This window comes from Mustela nigripes, chromosome 2, assembly GCF_022355385.1.
Source record: "Mustela nigripes isolate SB6536 chromosome 2, MUSNIG.SB6536, whole genome shotgun sequence".
NCBI lineage: Eukaryota > Metazoa > Chordata > Mammalia > Carnivora > Mustelidae > Mustela > Mustela nigripes.
In genome coordinates, this window is record NC_081558.1 from 57,399,136 (window position 1) to 57,418,278 (window position 19,143).

The 19,143-nt window shown below is 40.7% G+C and overlaps 1 pseudogene; it reads right to left on the bottom strand.

Annotated features, from left to right (window-relative positions):
* LOC132010443 (26S proteasome regulatory subunit 4-like) overlaps positions 1–19,143 on the bottom strand; it is a 36,710-nt pseudogene that overhangs the window by 17,047 nt on the left and 520 nt on the right.

The window sequence follows — 19,143 nt, forward strand, 5'->3', positions numbered from 1 at the left end:
AGCCTAGATCTAACAAGAAGGAAGCATCAGGCAAGGTCCCAACTAAGGGACAGTCTACAAACTAACTGGCCTACACTCTTAAAAAAGGTCAGAAAAGACAAAGAAGGGCTAAGAAATTGTTCCAGATTAAAAGAAACTAAAGGGACGGGCGCCTGGGTGGCTCAGTGGGTTAAGCCGCTGCCTTCGGCTCAGGTCATGATCTCAGGGTCCTGGGATGGAGCCCCTAATGGGCTCTCTGCTCAGCAGGGAGCCTGCTTCCTCCTCTCTCTCTCTCTGCCTGCCTCTCTGCCTACTTGTGATCTCTCTCTGTCAAATAAATAAATAAAATCTTAAAAAAAAAGAAAGAAACTAAAGGGACATGAAAACAAAATGCAATGCCTGGTTCTGAACTGGATCTTGGACTGGGGGGAAAAAAGAGCCATAAGGACATAAATAGGACAACGGAAGAACATGAATATGGGCTGTGAAGTAGATTATAGTATTGCATCAATGTGAAATTTCTGATTTTTGGTACTGTACTCTGGTTTTGTAAAAGAATGCTTTTGTTCTTAGGAAATAAACCCTGAAGGTAGGGATAAGTATAAAGCTGTTTTCAGTGCACTCTTAAGCTGAGAGAGAGGGAATGATAAGGGAAAAAAAAAACTTACAGAATAATAGATACTTGGGGTGCTTGTTTGGCCTAGTCAGAAGAGCATGCAACTCTTGATCTCAAGGTCGTGATTTCAAGCCCCACATGGGGTGTAGACAATAGTTAAATAAATAAAGCTTTATTTATTTATTTTATAAGTAAAACTAAAAAAAGTACATACTCAAGTCAAACAACAGAGAGTAAAGGAAAGGTAAGAATTTCCCCCAATCTTATGGCCTCCCAGACACAAGCACTGTCTTTGATCTTTAAAGCAGTTTTAAATATTATTTAATATTATTAAAGCAATACACATATATGATTAAGAAATAGTAGTACTCAAAGGGCTTTAATAAAATCCAATGCCCCACCACTTCCTGATCTCAATTATGCTCCACGGAGCAATACTTTTGACTATCTGCTTTTCTGGCAGTTACCTTTATAGTTTTAAATAATCTATTTATGGATATAGGAATGATGTTGTCAACACCCTGCTCTCTGTGAGATTCTGTACCCTGTCATTCCCCACTCTTTCCAATAGAGTTTTTATCACTATTTTCTGTCCTTGTAACCTTAGGCTTCATGTTTTGTTCTGTCAAATCTAGACTGTATCTAAGTTCCAGGTTTGTCAGATATGGCTATTCTGGCATTACTCTTCCCTTTGCCTCATTCTCCTACCTTCCTACTTCCGTGATCTGTGATTTTAGTTACACACTGTTAACTGGATATTATTATGTTTTGTTCTGTAACCACAATGGTCTTCCTTGCTGATTCTGTAGGTTGGCTTGCCAAGTTGAAAAGTCCATAAATACTACTATGATTAGGACTATGTAAGCATTTTTACCTGCACAACCAAGCAGTATACTATGGTTACATTTCTTTTCTTGGGCAGCCTTTGACTTTGCTTGTATTCAACTACTTTTAGGGGTGCCTGGCTGGCTCAGTCAATGAAGCGTGCAACTCTTGATCTCAGGGTCTTGAGTTTATGCCCCTCATGTATAGAGTTGTGCATAGAGTTTACTTAAAAAATAAAATAAAGGGGGGCTCCTGTGTGGCCCAGTTGATTAAGCATCCAACTTGATTTCAGCTCAGGTCATGATCTTAGGGTCATGGGATTGAGTCCCTACACTGGGCTCCGCACTCAGTGTGGAGTCTACTTGAGATTCTCTCTCTCCCTCCACTCCTACCCTGGCTTGCACTCTCTATCTCAAGTAAGTAAATAAATAAAATCTTAGAAAAATAAAGATAAAAGGAAATAAAAATCAACTATTTCTACTTAACAGTGTCTGAAAGGTCTTCCGTTTTTTTCAATGACCATATGGTAATTTGAGTCTATGGATTTGAATTTTTTAAATTAAATTAAAATTTTTATTGAGGCAAAAAACATGTAACATAACATTTGCCATCTTGACCATGTCTAAGTGTTTAATTCAGTGGCATTAAGTACATTCATACCGTTCTGCAACCATTACCATCCTCCAACAGAACTTTTCCATCATTCTGTACTAAAACTCTTTACCTATTAACAAATAACTTCCCATTTGCCCCCCCCCCAGAGCTTGCTAACTACTGTTCCACTCACTCTATGAATCTGACTATTTTAGGAATCTCACATAAATGGAATCATAGGAAAGGGAGCAAAATACATGATCAGAAAATATGTCACTTTGGTATGTGGATTATTTTGAGCTGAAGGCAATGGAGACCCAGCAGACTCAAGAAAAACTTCTACCTCTCCCTTAACTATTTAAAGGAATTTAGATAGTGCTCCTGGCCTAGAAAGAGAGCAATTACCAAAGGTAACTTTTTACTGAAATATTTACCTGTATAGCAAGGCAAACACCTAATTACCTAACATACGCTCTTCTCATCCTGTGAATCATCCTCCTCCCCTTTGAAGCCCCAGGTTCCCCTTGCCCCCACCCCATTCTTTAGCTTAAGAAGGCACATAAGCCTCAACTGACTTACTTATCTTTGGAATCTAATGGTCTTTGTGGGGCCCCCATATGTATGTCATTAAATATTCATCTCTTGTTAATCTGTCTTACATTAATTCACCAGCAAAGGGTAGAGGAAAGATTTTTCCTCCCCAACAGTTGGCACAGTTGGCAGGATGAACCCACTAGCTGGACTCTGCTTGCTTGGAGGCTGGTGCAGCAGAGAGAGCCTGGGATCTCTGATAAGCATCACCAGAAGGTAAGAATTCTTACCACTTCAGTCTCCCAGATCTCTGCCTGAAGGGACTGGTGGACGTGAGAGTGGTGACTCTTCTTCTCCCCTCCTTTTTCCTTCTTTAAATTTAGGTAAGTGGAATAAAATATTTGTGCAACTGGTTCCTTGGCTTTATTGACTCTGCTAAAGAATTGTTAGGAATACTCTTGATTTTTGTTGATCCTTTTTCTCCCAGAGATGGTCACTGATTTCCTCTGTCTCGGTTGTGTCATTTGTCACGAGGAAGAAAGCCATAGGGAAGAAAGCAGGCGTAGGTTTGTAAGCCTGCTGTTTGACCTGGCCTCACAGTACAGTGACTCTATGGTCACCAGATCAGCGTTCACTTAGACAAACATTGCTGTGGGTTAATGTGCACATGAAGTAAAGGAAGGGCTGTTGCTAAGGGACATCTTGGGGCACATGGCTCTAGCACTTTAAAGCTATTAAGAGTGATTGCCACCTAACTCAGAGACTCCTGTGTTAGGATAAATTGGTCACAGAACAGGTTAGACAGACCACAGGTTACCTGTCAAGCTCAAAAAAAATTCTGCGTAATGAGGCAATCTGTAAACCACCACACAATCCCTAACCCTGGGGCATGTCCCTCGTAGTCTGGCTCTGAGACCCAAGGATTAGCGAAAGCTGTTAATGTGCATTTAAGAAAAACCAAATGAGGTTTCCCTCTTGCCATGTTCTGTGTCTTGAGGGCTTGGTTTTATGGAAAGTGAGGATATTCTCTTTGTGGTCTCTGCCAACTGGAGGGTGCATATACTGGTGGATAGCCATGCACTGTGGATCTGATAAGCAGAATTCTCTTTGCTTTCAAGGGAATTTGTCATAAGGGGTCCTGGTCCATAAGGGGCCTTTGTTGTCTCAATGTCTGTTGTCACTAATTTGGCTGGACAGAAATGTGAGCGTACCCCATTCGCAGCTAGATATTTTTCAGGCTAACTTTGGGAGTGAACTTTTTGGATGTTGTTAGAGCAGCATTTTTTGGTACTCTCCTTTGGAAACACCTCCTGAGTTCATGGTTAGGTCATAAAAAGGCTTACTGGGGGGCGCCTGAATGGCTCAGGTGGTTGAGAATGGTCATTCAGCTCGGGTCATGATCCCAGGGTCCTGGGATGGAGTCCCATATAAGTTCCCTGTTCAGCTGGGAGCCTGCTTCTCTCTCTGCTCCTCGCCCCTGCTTGTGTGCACTGTCTCTCAAAAAGAAAGCACAAAAAATTATAATGGATAACCTTAGGAACTCTCTTAAGATGAAAGAACACAAACTAGACTTAAAACAAAAATCAAACACAATGTGAATTTCTTTTCTTAAAATCTGGCCCTGGGGAGCCTAGGTGGCTCAGTGGGTTAAGCCTCTGCCTTCGGCTCAGGTCATGATCTCAGGGTCCTGGGATTGAGCCCTGCATCGGGCTCTCTGCTCAGGAGGGAGCCTGCTTCCCCCTCTCTCTCTGCCTGCCTCTCCACCCACTTGTGATCGATCTGTCTGTCAAATAAGTAAATAACATCTTAAAAAAATATATCTGGCCCTGTCTGTCTATTTTAACTTTCTTTTTCCCCACAAGATTTACAGAGACCACGTTGGTCTGATCTCCAGGCCCATGATATATTGGTTACTCATGTAACTGCTGAAAATTAAGAAGTGAATTTAGCAGAAGCACCTGGGACAGGGAATAGGGCTTGGTTTGGTGGGCTGTACAGTCAGGCTCTGACAGCATCAAACTTTCCTACCAATGTTCTTTGCAGGCATATTCTAGAATCACATCCAAAGAATTCATGTTCCGAAGATGGCAGAAAATAAAATTTCATGTTATCCCCCTTCCTTTGCAAATCCAGACTTGTTCATTTTTGATCCTTTCACCCCAGGAATAATTATAACCTTCTTGCTTGCCTAGTTTTATGTCCTAAGAACTTGGTTTGGCTTTCTGCCTGCCTGGGTTGTCCTTCTTTTGGTTACCTGTGGGAGCGATTCTGGATCTTGGGAAGGGGATATCCTTTGCACTCTCTTCGGGGGTCCCTTTTACATCAAAGGAGGGAATTTAATACTGTCAGGAATATTAACTGTTTGTTCTGGCTGAAAACTGACACAATACAGGCATACCTTGGAGATACTGCAGGTTTGATTCCAGACCTCAACAATAAAGTGAATATCACAATACAGTCCAATGATTTTTTTCACTTCCCAGTGAATGTAAAAGTCACATTTACACTATCCTTCAGTCTATTAAATGTGCATTATGTTAAAAAATGTACATACCTAATTAAAAATATTTTATTGCTAAAAAATGTTAACCATCACCTGAGCTTTCGGGGAGTCATAATCTTATTATTGGTGGATGGTCTTGACTCGATGTCGATGGCTGCTGACTGATCTGGGTGGTGGTTGTCCAAGGCTGAGTTTACTGTAGCAACTTCTTAAAATAAGACAACAATGCCACTTCGATTGACTCGCCCTTTCACAAACTATTTTTCTGTAGCACGAGATGCTGTTTGGCAACATTTTACCCAGAGTAGAAATTCTCTCAAAACTGTAGTTAATCGGGCGCCTGGGTGGCTCAGTTGGTTGGACGACTGCCTTCAGCTCAGGTCATGATCCTGGAGTCCCAGGATCGAGTCCCACAGCAGGCTCCCAGCTCCATGGGAAGTCTGCTTCTCTCTCTGACCTTCTCCTTGCTCATGTTCTCTCTCACTGTCTCTCTCTTAAATAAATAAATAAAATCTTTTAAAAAAATACTCTAAAAAATAAAAAATAAAAAAAACTGTAGTTAAATTATCTCAAATCATGACACTGCCTTATCAACTAAGTTCGTGTAATATTCTAACTCCTTTGTTGTTATTTTAACGATCTTCACAGCATCTCCACCAGGAGTAGATTCCATCTCAGGAGACCACTTTTTTCATCATCCATAAAGAGCAAATCCTCATCCCTTTAAGATGCTATTTCCACCCCACCCGCACTTACTTCTTCCCCTGAAGTCTTGGTCCCTCAAGGTCATGAGGATTGCAGTCAACTTCTTCCAAACTCCAGTTCATATTGATTTTCTGACTGCTTCCCAAGAATCACAAGTGTTCCATTTTTTAAAAAAAGACTTTATTTATTTGACAAAGAAAGAGCATGAGCACACAACCAAGGGGGGAGGAGAGGGAGAAGCAGTGGGGAGCCTAACGTGGGGCTCAATCCAAAGACCATGGGATCATGACCTGAGCCGAAGGTGGGCGCTTAACCCACTGAGTCACCCAGGTACCCCAAGAATCACAAACATTCTTAATGGCATCTAGAATGGTGAATCCTTTCCAGAAAGTTTTCAGTTAATTTTTGCCAAGCTCCACCAAATCCATTATCTATGGCAACTATAGCTTTACACAGTGTACTTCTTAAATAACAGACTTGAAAGTTGAAATCACTCCCTGATCCCTAGGCTGCAGAACAGATATTGTGTTAGCAGGCATGAAAACAGCATCTCATCGTATCTCCCCATTGGAGCTCTTGGGTGACCAGGTGCATGTCAATGAGCAGTCATATTTTGAAAGGAGTCTTTTTTTCCGAGCAGTAGGTCTCAATAGTGGGCTTAAAATATCCAGTAAACTATGTTGTAGACAGAAGTGCTTTCATTTGGGCCTTTTGCTCTATTTATAAAGCAAGTCAGAGTTTATTAGCATAATTTTTTAAAAGATTTTATTTATTTGAAAGAGAGAAGGAGGGAGAGAGCACAAGAGTGGGGAGGGACAGAGGAAGAAGCAGACTCCCTGCTCAGCAGGGAGCCCTATGCAGGACTCAGCCCTGGGACTCTGGAATCAGGACCTGAGTGGAAAGCAGTCGCCCAACCAACTGAGCCAGCCAGTTGCCTGATTTAGCCTAATTCTTAAGGGCCCTAGGATTTTCCGCGTGGTAAATGAGCATTGGTTCAACTTACCGTCATCGAGCTGCATGAGCCTCTAACAAGAGAGTCAGTCTGTCCTTTGAAGCTCTGATGCCAGGCACTGACTTCTCTCTAGCTCTGAGGGTCCTCGATGGCCTCTTCTTGCACTAGAAGGCTGTTGCATCTGCACTGGAAATCTGTCGTTTAGGGCAGCCACCTTCATTCATGATCTTAGCGAGATCTGGGCGATGTGCTGCAGCTTCTGCACCAACACTGGCTGCTTCACTTGCTCTTTTCTGTCACGGAGATGGCTTCTCTCCTTCACCCTCATGATCCACCTCTGCCAGCTTCACACTTCTCTTCTGCAGCTTCTGCACCTCACTCAGCCTTCACAGAATGACAGGGAGAAGGCCTTGCTCTCCATGAGGCTCTGGTTAAGGGAATGTTGTGGTGGTTTGATCTTTCATACAGACAACTAAAACTTTCTCTGTATCAAAATAAAGCTTTTTTGCTTTCTTATCATTCACAGATTTATTGGAGTAGCAATTTTTTGTTTCCTTCAAGAAATTTTCTTTTGCATTCATAACTCTGTTAAGCATAAGAGTCCTAGCTTCCAGCCTCTATCCCAGCTTTCGACAGGCCATGATCATGAAGCTGATTCATTTCTAGTTTTTGAGTTAAAACGAGAGATGTGTGACTCTTTTTTCACTTGAACACTTGGAAGCCATTGTAGGTTTATTAACTGGCCTCATTTCAAGTGTGTTGTGCTCAAGGAATAGGGTGAACTGAGGAGACGGAGAAAGAGATCGGGGGCAATGGCTGGTTGGTGGACGAGTCAAGAACACACACAACACTTGTCAATTAAATTTATTGTCTTACGTGGGTGCATTTTGTGGCACTCCAAAACAATTACAGTAGTAACACCATGGATCACCGACCGCAGATCACCGTAACAAATATAATAATAATGAGACAGTTTGACGTATTTTAAGAATTACCAAAATGTGACACAGACTTGCTTAATGCCAGGGTGGCCTCGGATCTCTAATTTGTAAAAACAACAGTATCTGAGAGGCATAATAGAGTGAAGCATGATAAATAAATGAAGCATGCCTGTATTTAAAAGGAAGTATTTTGTTTGTTTGTTTCAGACCTTCTCTCCTAAGGTAGAATAAAATTATGTACCCCGAGGGAAAGAAAAACATTCTAATAAAGGTGTATGGGTGTGTCAGTCCTTCATTATAGACTACAAATCAATTCTTTGAGGAATTAAGGATGACTGTCCTTATCTTTTTTCTTTTTTAAAGATTTTATTTATTTATTTGACAGAGAGATCACAAGTAGGCAGAGAGGCAGGCAGAGAGAGAGAGAGGAGGAAGCAGGCTCTCGCTCCCCGCTGAGCGGAGAGCCCGACGCGGAACTCGATCCCAGGACCCTGAGATCATGACCTGAGCCGAAGGCAGCGGCTTAACCCACTGAGCCACCCAGGCGCCCCATGACTGTCCTTATCTTACAAATCTATGAAAAACTAGAAATACAGCTCTAGAGGCATTTCAAACCCCACCTATTCCTTTTTACCAATCCAAAAACCTAAGTACTATAGGAATTCTTACTTTAGGAAACTAAAGTTCTTTTTCCCCCCTTTTTTCTTTTCTTTTCTTTTTCAAAGATTTTATTTATAGGAAACCAAAGTTCTTGAAAGAACTCGCATTAAGACTACTTGTCAAGAACAAGTAAAAATCATTTTTTAAAAGATTTTATTTAATTGACAGAGAGAGAAAGACCAAGAGAGGGAACACAAGCAGGGGGAGTGGGAGAGGGAGAAGCAGACTTCCCACTGAGCAGAGAGCCCAATGCAGGTCTCAATTCCAGGTCCCTGGGATCATGACCTGAGCTGAAGGCAGATGTGTAACGACTGAGCCACCCAGGCGCCCCAACAAATAAAAATCTTAAGTGTGTTCTAAAAGGCTTTAACCATCTGAGAAGACAGACTTATCCCAATTGTTCTTTTATAACGTGATTTTTACATTATCATATCTATTTCATGGCTAAAATTTAAAAATGAGACTATAAGGTTTCTGTGTCTGTATTTTCATGTGTCCAAATATGTATATTATAGATATATGGCATTTTATTCCTGTGGGTGGTATCACTAAAATTAACTTGTAAAAGAACTTTATTTAATTGGTTTAAAGAAAATAAAATGCTTATATAATTAAGTTCTTAGAAATACAACAGAAAGTAACCCAAATAATTTTTATGTTCAATTGATCTGGAAATATATTTAGTATTAAAGCTAGTTTAAGTTTGTTGGCTTAATTAAAATAGCCATACCTTCAGAGTTATCAGCATAAAATATATTTTTATTCTACCTAGGTTTACCAAAAGTCAAATAAGCTCATGCCATCTCCATTCCAGAATTTGTCATCAAGAAAGATAACTTAAGGTGATGGTTCCTTTTTTAATGTTTCATGAAATTTTCCTTTTTAAGCATAATTGTTAAGAACAAGTGAATTAAATAGATGTAAGATAACAGTTTATAAATCAGCATTCCATCAATACTTATGTTTTATGTTATATCTACTTAAATACTTTCCCCCAATTTTTTTGGTATCTTAAAACTAGTTTTGGGGGCACCTGGGTGGCTCAGTGGGTTAAAGCCTCTGCCTTCAGCTCTGGTCATGATCCCAGGGTCTTGGAATCGAGCCCCGCATCGGGCTCTCTGCTCAGCAGGGAGCCTGCTTCCTTCTCTCTCTCTCTCTGTCTCCTTCTCTGTGATCTCCATCTGTCAAATAATAAATAAAATCTTTTTTTAAAAAACTAGTTTTGCTATGTTAAATTAAATGATGTATAGTCATTAAATATCTAGGTCATTTCCAAATGAGATAAAATATTGAATGCATTTTTTAAAAGATTTACTTTATTTATTTGATAGAGAGAGAGAGCATGCACAAGTAAGGGGAGCAGCAGAGGGAGAGGGAGAGGGAGAAGCAGGTTCCCCACTAAGCAGGGAACCCAATGTGGGGCTGGATCCCAGGACCCTGGGGTCATGACCTGACCCCAAGGCAGATGCTTACCCAACTGAGCCACCAAGCTTCCCCAAAATACTGAATATTAATTATTTTATCTCCTGCCTATAAAAGCCTTCCTTTAAAAAAAAAGATTTATTTATTTATTTTGGAGGGAGAGAGAGTGCACAGAAGGGAGGGGCAGATTGCCCGATAAATGCAAAGTCAGACAGAGGCTTAATCTCATGACCTTGAGATCATGACTAGAGCCAAAACCAAGAATCTGCCAATTAACTGACTGAGCCACCCAGGCGCCCCAGTTAAGTGAGTTTTAATAAAAAAAAAAAAAAAAAAAGCTGGTGCAAAATTAGAGTTGGGTTTCTCTTTCTAAAAAGGATGAAGTTTTCCTTGGACTTTTGGTATACTATTGGTAATAGACAGCAAAAAAAAGTTTACCTTTTAAATAATCTGCACAGAAAGTGGAGAGTCTGTGTTTTATCAAAATAATTTTCTGTGCTTTACTATGTCTTTCATTGTTTTTGCTCAGAACTATATAACATTTTGTATTTGCCCTTAATATCTTTTGTCACTTTTGGTTCAATAGATTATTATTGTTTCATAGTGATCTGTGATCTTATTTGGTTAAGTGTCCAAACCACTTGATATTTTTTTTGAAGATTTTATTTATTTATTTGCCAGAGAGAGACAGAGAGATCACAAGTAGGCAGAGAGGCAGGCAGAGAGGAGGAAGCAGACTCCCTGCTGAGTAGAGAGCCTGATGTGGGCCTTGATCCCAGGATCCTGAGATCATGACCTGAGCTGAAGGCAGAGGCTTTAACCCACTGAGCCACCCAGGCGCCCCCTTCTTGATATTTTTGACAAAGTTTCCGGAATCAAATTCTCAGCAAAATCTTTTTTGACTGTAGAACCACCTGGGTGGCCCGGGTGGATGAGCATCCAACTTTTGGTTTCAGCTCAGCTCATGATCTCAGGGATCGAGCTCTGCATTGGGTTCCCTGCTCGGTGTGGAGTCTCTCTCCCTCACCCTCTCCCACTCGCACTTGCTCTCTCTCTTTCTCTAAAATAAAGAAAACTTAAAAAATATGTTTTGACCTCAAACTAAGTTTTGAGAACTTCCAGAGGGTCCTGGAATATCTCAAAAGATTTGTTCTCTCTCCCTATAAAAAGAGAGCTGTTAATACCAACCGGGCTTCTTTAGTATGTTAAATTACAGGGAAAGAATTATCATATTGATGATGATAAACCTTCTTAGATTATATTGTATGTTATTGATATTATTAATATAAGTATTCTAGAAATTGTATGAAATTCCTAAAATTCTTATATGTACCAGTATTATCAGTCATAATTCTAGTTACTGGGATGCCTGGGTGGCTCAGTCGGTTAAGTCACTGCCTTCGGCTCAGGTCATGATCCGGGGTCCTGGGATCGAGTCCCACATCAGGCTCCTCGCTCAGCGGGGAGCCTGCTTCTCTCTCCGCCTGTGCTCTCTCCGCCACTCTGCCTGCTTTTGCTCTCTCTCTCTCTCTGACAAATAAATAAATAAATCTTTAAACAAACAATAATTCTAGTTACTACCTTAAAATATTTTACGTCATACAAATAACCACACTTATGTGTTAATTCCACAATAATGAACGCTCATCAGATCTTTAACAATATGGGCATTTAAAATGCTTTTGTCATTTACAGATAGTTGTTTTACTCTGATGTCCTGCAGAGTATTCTTGAAAAAGCACTTCTTCAAGGAGATTTAAGGGAAGAACCCTTGAAAAGTTCAGGTTTCTGATAACTTGAGACTATAAAACTGGGCTGGGTAATGGGGGCCTCTGGCTGGCTCAGTCAGTAGTTTTCTCTTAATTTTAAGAAATTTTTAAAAATATTTTTTGAGAGAGAGAGAGAAAACGCAAGCAGGGGGAGGGATAGAGGGAGAGGGAGAACCAGATTCTCCACTGAGCAGGGAGCCCAAGGTGGGACTCGATCTCATGACCCTAGGATCATGACCTGAGCCGAAGGCAGACACTTAACCACCTGAGCCACCTGTGTGCCCCTTAAAAAATTTTTTTTTTTAATTTTTAGAAAATTTATTTATTTGAGAGAGAGAGAGGGTAGGTCATGTAACTCTTGTTCCCAGCCTTGTGAGTTGAAGCTCCAAGCTGGGTGTGGAGCCTACTTTAAAATAAGGTAAAATACAATACAATACAATACAATACAATACAATACAATACAATACAACCTTTACCAAAACAAAACAAAACGAAATAAAACAAAACATACCAACAAACTGTGCTGGGTAAGAATTTCCAGAGCCAATGAAAAACTGGATTCAGGTAGAACAAGTATTAATTATTTGGAATGATGGGAATGCAAGCTGGTGTAGCCCACTCTGGAAAACAGCATGGAGGTCCCTCAAAAAGTTGAAAATAGAGCTACCCTATGGCCCAGCAATCGCACTACTGGGTATTTACCCTAAAGATACAAATGTAGTGATCCAAAGGGTCACCCGCACCCCAATGTTCATAACAGCAATGTCCATAATAGCCAAACTATGGAAAGAACCTAGATGTCCATCATCAGATGAATGGATAAAGAAGATGTGGTATACACACACACACACACATACACACACACACACACCCCAAATATTACACAGTCATCAAAAAATGAAATCTCACCCTTTGCAACAAAGTAGGTGGAACTAAAGTGAAATAAATCAGTCAGAGACAGACAATTATCATATGATCTCACTGATATTTGGAATTTAAGAAACAAGGCAGAGGATCATGGGGGATAGAGGAAAAAAATGAAACAAGATGAAACCAGAGAGGGAGACAAACCATAAGAGACTTTTAACCTCAAGAAATAAACTTAGGGTTGCTGGAGGGGAGGGTGGTGGGGGGATGGGATAATGGGGTAATGGATATTGGGGAGGGCATGTGTTGTAATGAGCACTGTGTATTATATACAACTGTTGAATCATAGACCTGTACCCCTGAAACAAATAATACATTGTATGTTAATTGAATTTAAATTAAAAAATAATTTAAAAAAGGAATTTGTGATTTAAAAAAATTAAATAAAGTAGAATTGGTTAAAGCAAAAAAATTATTTGGAAATGAATGATTAAAATTTTTATGACTTTGGGGGAACATTTTATGGATTTTTGTTTCTTGAGATTTAAGGAAACCTTTTTCTCTTTTCTCTCAAGTTATCAACAACTTGGTAAGATATATCTTTGTAAACAAAGATGGAACAACTTTTCTCCCTAGCTGATCTGTCTAGAATTTGGTAACTCCTAGTGAGTGAGCATTCTTATTTTCATGGCAACAGAATTATTTGCATAAGGTCAATAAGAATCTGTTCTCCTTGTAACAGGAAACAATTGGAAACATAGGTTATATTACCAAGGCTTTGACTGGAATGTCACATTTGAGAGAGGTGTACATAGACTCTGATATGACCAGACAACGTTTCTTTAAAGTCTTTTTTTTTTTTTTTTTTTAAGTGATCTCTACGCCAAATGTGGGGCTTGAACTCATGACCCTGAGATCAAGAGTCAGATGCTCCTCTCTCTGTCTGAGCCAGCTAGGTGCCCCCATGACCAGACAGCTTTAAGGGACTAACACTGACTTTATGGAGCCAATAAAGCCCCATGGAAAAATTGGCCTGGTACCTTGCTTACAGGGTTCCCAGGAGGCTTACCAGGTGAATAAAGAAGGTCACATCCTGGCAGGTGCAGGACTTTTAGGATATTCTGAAAATCTCAAAAAAAGAGGAATTCACCCAAATCTATAGGTACTGCAACCACAATATGATGCTAGTCCTTAGTATGGCTTGTTAACATAGAGGAGCTTTTAAAAGTTCAATCTGAGGGATGCCTGAGTGGCTCAGTCAGTTGGGTGTCTGTCTTCAGCTCAGGTCATGATCCCAGGGGCCTGGATCCAGCCCCACATCAGGTTCCTCGCTCAGTGGGGAGCCTGATTCTCCCGTTCCCTCTGCCATTCCCCTACTTGTGCTCTCTGGCTCCATCACTCTGAACACTACATCAGGAACTAATGATGTACAGTATGGTGACTAACATAACATAATAAAAAAATAGAGAAAGGAAAGTTCAATCCAAGATTCCTTATGAAAAGTTCCAGCAAAGTAGATTTAAAAGAGCCTACAAGGTCAGTCACTATTCTTGATGCACTTATGTATATGATCAGGCCAAGCAGATTGAAATTAGACTTGGTTTGCAGATGCATTAGTCTTGCTGTGGTTATCTTTGATAAAAATGGGGGTGATTGTAGAGAGAAAAATTATGTTTCATTAATACACCTTTGTGGATATCAAATTCTAGTACTGTTAATTCTCTTTGAGAATTTGTTTTCTACCTGTAAACTGGATCCTGACTTTTTCTAGTTTCCTTTAATATTTAACTAAATTCTCCAAAAGAATGTTTCCAGCTTTCCTCCTACCCTTCTGATATGAAATCCTTGAGAACTAAAACTGCCAATATTCTGAAGCCATGCAAGCTAAAGTTGGACAACCTGATATGAACTTCAGAGAAATCACCACAACAGCTCATGTATGGACAATCAGGCCTGTTGCAATGTGACCCCTCAGTATGATCACCAGTGACATTCAAAGTACAACCCAGAAAAATCTGTCAGATTGCCTCTGCCTGAAGATATTTTGAGCCAGGCCTCTAGAAATCGTCCTGTCTCACTGCCTTCAGAACTCAGAGACTGGGTTTATAATCTGTTCCAATCATTAATCATTGTTTTTCTTTTGTTTCCATAGAAATGCCTCTTGTAACACAGCCCTAACTTTGGGAGTCCACCTGAATCACCACCTCCTGAACTGACTGTTTAACTGTTTAACTGAACTGACCTATTCTCAGTATTAAGAGAGTGGTTCAGTGAGATGGAGCAATCTACCAATTCAATTTCAGGATTGTGAAACTTCTTGGGGAAATTTCCCAGGTGGGACTGGGGGGAGGGGCAGACTGTGAAATATGCCATTTTGGCTGGTGGGTTATTTTGAGTTGAAGGCAGATTCAAGAAAAACTTTTATTTCTCCCAAATCACCTAAAAGGATTTAAACAGGGGACCTGGTCCATAAAGAGAGCTATTACCAGAGATAAATTTTTATTTGAAAGTCCTATCTGTAGGGCAGGGCAAGCGTCTAATGACCAGACATTTTTTCTTCTTATTGTCCTGTGACCTTCCTTCCCTTTGAAGCCCCAGGCCCCTATCCCATTACTTAGTTCAGGATGGCATAAAATCCTCAACTGATGGGCTTGTCTTTGGGTCTCATGTTCTGAAGGACTTTCTCTATGTATGTGAGTAAATGTTTCTTTCTTGTTAATGTTTTATATCAACTTACCAGCCAAAGAACTTAGAATGGTGGAAGATAGTTTCTTCCTCCCAACACATGCAGTGTTTGTTCTTTCATCCTTTTGGCTTATTTTGTTTAGTGTACTTCCCTCAAGTTTCATCAGTGTTTTAGCATGTGTTAGAATTTCCTTCCTTTTTAAGGATCAGTAATATTTTATAACATTATATGAATATACTAAATTTTGTTTATCCATTCATTCAGTGATGCACATTTGGGTCAATCATTTGGGCCACTTTTGGCTTTTGTAAATAATACTGGTATGAACACTGGTGTACAAAAACTGTTTGAATACTTGTATTTAATTCTTTGGCAATATATTCATAAGTGGAATTGTTGAATCATATAGTAATTCTATGTTTAAATTTTGATGAAGTCCAATTTATTGCCTACACCTTTTGTTTTATATCCACAAAATCATGGCTGAGTCCACTGTCAAAAAGATGTTGGGCTTTGTTTTCTCCTAAGCGTTTTATATATAGTCTTACATCTTACATCTTTGATCCACAGAATGTAGATTTTATAACTTGCTAATATAGTGATCTTCAAAAAATATCAACCCGGGGCACCTGGGTTGCTCAATCAGGTAAGTGTCTGCCTTCAGCTGGGGTCCTGATCCCAGGGTCCTGCATAGGGCTCCCTGTTCAGCAGGGAGCCTATTCCTACTTCTCCCTGTGCCTCTCTCCCTGCTTGTGCTCTCTCAATCACTCTCTCAGATAAATAAATAAGTAAAATCTTAAAAAAAAAAAAATCCTAGCCTGCAGGGTTCTCTGTGATTTGGTTAACACTTTTCCGATTTCAACAAATTCTAGGAACACAGCCCACACCATGCTGTTTCTCAAATATGCCAAGCACATTCCCACCTCAAAGCATTTATATTTGCTATTCCTTCTTCCAGGAGCACACTTCCTTCTTATCTTTGATTATTCATCCCCTTCTCAAGGAGGTCTTTCCTGAGCACTTATCTAAAGTGCCATCTTCATTTCTATCCCACTACCTGCTTTTGTTTTCTTATTAGCATTTGTTATTGCCTAACATGTTATTTGTTTCTTCTTCGTGTTCCCCCAAAAGAATATAGACTTTAGGGGCGCCTGGGTGGCTCAGTGGGTTAAGCCGCTGCCTTCAGCTCAGGTCATGATCTCAGGGTCCTGGGATCGAGTCCCACATCGGGCTCTCTGCTCGGCAGGGGGCCTGCTTCCCTTCCTCTCTCTCTGTGATCTCTTCCCTTCCTCTCTCCTACTGTGATCTCTCTCCTCTGTCAAAAAAAAAAAAAAAAAAAAAAAAAAAAAAAAAGAATACTGCTTTGACAAAAATTTAAAAAAAAAGAATATAGACTTTAGGGGAACAAAGATCTTGGCCTCCCTCTTACTATAACAGAATCCTCAAATTTTTATTTGAATACATAGATGCTCAGAATAAAGGCACTTAGTGGTGGGCAATGGGTGAAAAACTTCTAGGTCATATTCTTAAAAATAAGGAGTGTACCTCCTTTTCTCTCTCCCCACTTAAGCCTGGCTAGAGTTGGATGCGGTGGCAACCGGTATTAGACTATTTAGATGATGACAACTCCTTGGAGATGACAAAGCTACAAGTCAGATGGAACCTAGGTACCTACTGATTTCTTGAATCAAAGCTGTTAAAAGGGGCATCTAGGTGGCTTGTCAGTTGCGCATCTGCCTTCTGTTCAGGTTGTAATCTCTGGGTCCTGGGATTGAGCCTCACATCAGGCTGCTTGCTCTGCGGGGAGTCTGCTTCTCTCTCTCTCCCTCTGTCCCTCCCCCCCACATATTCTCTGTCTCTCTGTCGCTCAAATAAATAAATAAAACCTTCAAAAAAAAGCTGTTGAAAATCTTGCATTTTTCTTTTTTAAAGATTTTATTTATTTATTTGTCAGAGAGAGAGCGAGCGAGAGCAAGCACAGGCAGACAGAGTGGAAGGCAGAGTCAGAGGGAGAAGCAGGCTCCCTGCGGAGCAAGGAGCCCGATGTGGGACTCGATCCCAGGACGCTGGGATCATGACCTGAGCCGAAGGCAGCTGCTTAACCAACTGAGCCACCCAGGCGTCCCGCATTTTTCTTTTTTTGAGAAAGAGCACACTTTATTTGAAAGAGAGCATTGTTTATAACCAAAAGATGAAAGCAGCCCAAAGGCATCCTACATACCATGTTCTAAAAGATACAAAGGATGATGGGTAAAGAGGATTGAGTACACATAATATGATGAGCACTGAGTAATGTACAGAATTACTGAATCATGTATCATAGTACTGAAACTAATACAACACACACATTAACTATACTTGAGTAAAAAACATTTTTTAAAAGATTTTATTTATTTGACAGAGAGAGCACAAGGAGGCAGAGAGGCAGGCAGAGAGAGAGGGGGAAGCAGGCTCCCCACTGAGCAGAGAGCTTAATGTGGGGCTCGATTCCAGGACCCCGAGATCATGTCCAGAGCCGAAGGCAGAGGCTTAACCCACTGAGCCACCCAGGTGTACCTAAAAAACATTTTTAAAGATACATAGCATGTTTTGCTAAGAAAGATCAACTGGAATATGTATTCCTTTGGGCGCCTCCCCACTCATATCTCTCTGAGGGGCTGAGACAATCCTACCCATTTCTTTGAAGGCAACTGTGGTTCACTAAAGACAGAGCCACTCAAGGGTACCTTCTTGTTTTTCATAAAAACACTTTTAGGGGCACCTAAAAGTGGCTCAGTCATTAAGTGTCTGCCCTCAGCTCAGGTCATGATCCCAGGGTCCTGGGATCAATCCCCACATCAGGCTCCCCACTCAGCGCGAAGCCTGCTTCTCTCTCTCCCACTCTCCCTGCTTGTGTTCCCTCTCTTGCTGTGACTTCTATCAAATAAATACAATTTTTTAAAAATAACCCCCCCCAAAATTTTTAGATTTTTTTCTTCGAAGTCTCCATTTCTTACTTTCATTCTACATTCTCTTGAGGCCATCAGACTAGCTTCTGTACAGATGGCCTTGTTGTCAACACCAGGGAGGTCAGCTTTAGCCATGTTCAAGTCGCCTATGGTTACATCAGCAGCAGCCACCATCATCCTGCTTGCATGAATCATCCTTCTTAGTCCTTTCACTGGGCAGGGGGACCTTGCTCTCCCTGTCAGTGTGGTCTGATCTGTTAAGTGCCTGATGGCAATTTTTTACTTGGTTTGTGGCCACGATAACGCGCATGTCTTCCCTTGAATTAAATCTATTCAACTGCTTCCACAGCTCTAGTATTGTTGGCTGAATTTCTCTCTCACCCCAGAATCTGAGTAATATTCTTTTGTTCCAATAGCATCAATTTCATCAATAAAAATGATGAATGATACATGTTCTTCAGCATCTTGAAACAATTCCTGTGAAAGTCTGGGCCAGTCACCTAGGTACTTCTGAGTCATTCAGAGCCAGCTATGCTCAAGAAAGTGGTTGAGGTTTGGTTTGCTATTGCTTTGGCTAGTAAGATTTTACCTGTGCCAAGTGGACCATACAGAATGACTTCCTTAGGGCTTTATACCTTTTTTTTTTTTTATAGTATTCTGAATGAGCAAGAGGAAAGCCACAGATTCCTCGATTTCCCTATTTGGTAGTCTGACTCCCCAATAACAGCACAGATCTTCTGGAGGGACTTTTCACCTTTGTCGCTGTGACCACGGGATCCATGTCACCCCATCACAGCATGTACCTTGTGGTTGAGCAGGGCTGAGCAGCTGGGTTCCAGCAGATTGTTGTCTATGAATGAAAAATGCTGATGTGGTGTTCTCAGCGCACAGATGTAGACACAATGGGATGTCTTTGATCATCACTGACCTCTTCCAAGGCTCCTACCAACATTGTGTAGGAACTGGCTGCCCTCAGATCATTCACCTTTGATCTTTCCTCCTTGCTTTTCTCCTAAAAGCTTCATTTATTCCTGATTTCTTTTTTTTTTTTTAATATTTTATTTATTTATTTGTCAGAGAGAGAGCATGAGCGAAAGCGAGCACAGGCAGACAGAGTGGAAGGCAGAGTCAGAGGGAGAAGCCGG